The 2526-nt window shown below is 33.5% G+C and overlaps 1 non-coding gene across 1 annotated transcript; it reads left to right on the top strand.

Annotated features, from left to right (window-relative positions):
• Positions 1-755: 755 nt before the first annotated feature.
• Positions 756-827, top strand: Trnaa-cgc. Its single transcript has one exon. It is a non-coding gene; the product is annotated as a tRNA-Ala (tRNA).
• Positions 828-2526: the final 1699 nt, after the last annotated feature.

The following is a 2526-nucleotide window of genomic DNA, read 5'->3' on the forward strand; positions in this document are numbered from 1 at the left end:
AATAATTTATACAAATTCAACATCTCATGATTTACGACATCCGTGATATACATTTGTCATATTTACCGCAGAAACCCAAATAAAATCAGGCGTCAAGCTATTCGCTAGTGATTTATGAAACAACTTGTGGACCAACGTCTATTTATTATATTAAGGTGACAACGGACTGACAAATTATAATATAAGGCTTCTATAGTGAACTATCTCAAGATTTGTACTCACTTTGTATTTAAAAGGAGGTTATATTTATATAAATTTGGTATAAACAAATCATTTAAATCATCATTATAACGTGCCTTCCAAAACACGGAGGAACTCGTTATGATAAAGATGGTCACCCGTCTGCGGACCAACCGTGTCAAGAGTTGTTAAATAACATATTAATATCAAAGTAAAATTAATACATTTAATAAATCTAAAAACCCACGTCTTTAAATGTCACCCCTTTCGAATTCAATCAAAATCGGTTCAAAATAAATAAATTTCGTTATTATCGGGTGAAGCTCCAATGTAAATTTCAGCCTGCTAGCTTATTTGGTAGTGCCTCAACATTGAGTTGCAAAAATCCAATCAGAACGACTAACAAACAAGAAAAGTGAGTTTAATACCTAATGCAAACGTGGAAAACACTGGACGTTTACACTGGACAAGTACAGCAAGACTAAATAAAATAGTCAAGACACTAGCCTTATTTTCATTGCCATTATTACTCTCCTCGAGGAATATGAGAGAAAATTTTGACGTATAACTGCAACGGGGGTGTGACTCAGTGGTAGAGTGTCTGCTTCGCATGCTGAAAGTACTGGGTTCAAATCCCAGCTCCTCCATCTACGTGGTAAGTAGCTTTTGGTATAATTTTATCATTTAGTTTGTATAAAAAGTGTTTTCTCACTTATTTTAACAAATTATACTATGTTTGTTTGTTCTATTCTAGTTTTAATAGTAATTTTTATAAAATTAGCATACTAACGCCCTTTTTTGAACTTTATACTAAGTTGTTAATTATTCGATTGTAATTTTATACTTCCAAAATTCCAATTTACCCGCCTTCGGTGCATGTTGAGTAAGTAGTCCCCAACGTGAAAAAAGCTGAGTTGTGTAAGTTTGCAAACTAACCCGTTTAGTTTTGGACCTGCGTTGAGATGTCAGTCAGCGAGACAACTTCGCCATTTACGTATCTATTAATACAAGAATTAAAAAAGTGTAAAACGGTAATGTTTTTTTCCTTAAAAAAAACACTTCCACCTGCAGAACTACCACTTTTGACTACTGTGACATCTGTTTTGAACTGATTTCTAATTAAAACTCAATTTAATAAGCGCATACACATTTTTAAGTTAAACCAATAATATTTCAAGGTAAGAAGCTAAAAATTAACAACCTCTTTACAAAAAAAATATATATATATATCTACGCGTCGTTGCACATTATCGGAGACCCTAAAATCCTCTATTAACTAAGAAAAAACAAAAAAACAATGTTTCATTTCTAAAGGACGAAATGTATTTCTATATGTGTTTTCAATGTTTATCGCATATACACGCTAAGTTTAAAAGAAAACAGGAGAAAACTTTTCAAAGAAGCCATTAATGGTCCTGACTAGTGCAGATGCAGCTGAGACCGATAAGTTATTGAACTAGATTCTATCTGGATAATCCAGGTAAAAGATAAAAATAAAAGACCTGAATCTCAAAAGGGAATAATAGGGTCAAAGTTAGCAAGAACAAACTTCATAACACGTTTAAAAATAATTAATAGATTTATCGAAATAGCCACGTTTTTAAATGCCACTTCATTACATTACACCAATCCAACCAGAACCACAAATAAACATCAGTGAACATCACAAGAAAGTGAATGTATAACAATGTGTAAAAATGATTTATCAAAGTTCAAGTAAACATCCCTTTTCCAAAAGAAACAAAAAAGAAAAAGTCACATTTGTTGCACGTTCATATATGAATATGAACGAGTATTCGCCAGAATGATTTAACATTTTTTTTAATGAATACTAATACTTACTTAACTGATAATGAAGCTTCTTTTATCACTTAATCAAAGTTGTGTGCCGGTTCCCTCACGGCATCTGCCTTAACAGTTTTAAGCAATTGATTAGTAGAACAATGCATCTAATGAAAGGAGTCTTCAAACAAATTACCATACGAACACAAAAAGAGTTACTATTAACCCAAAGCACGTCTGATAGGCCAGGTACATTCACAGACATTAGCTGACCTGAATAGACTTCGGGGCAGCCGACGCGACGTGCTCAAATCCTGTTGGTGGGTACGTTGATTCAGCTTGGATCTTACCAAAATCTGCCTTCAGAAATTAAACGAAACGAAATAATGATAAGTACACGAACCATATTATATCAGAGGAATAAAAATAGCCTACCAAATAATAAAAGCCGAGTAACACGGACGTTGCAGACACTTCTCAATGTAAAAGGTCTAAAAATAAACGAAAGCGAGCCGTCTGGATTTAGAGCCGACAGTTTCAGTTGAGATCTAGTGTGGCAAACAA

This window comes from Trichoplusia ni, chromosome 12 (genome assembly GCF_003590095.1).
Source record: "Trichoplusia ni isolate ovarian cell line Hi5 chromosome 12, tn1, whole genome shotgun sequence".
Classification (NCBI taxonomy): Eukaryota; Metazoa; Arthropoda; class Insecta; order Lepidoptera; family Noctuidae; genus Trichoplusia; species Trichoplusia ni.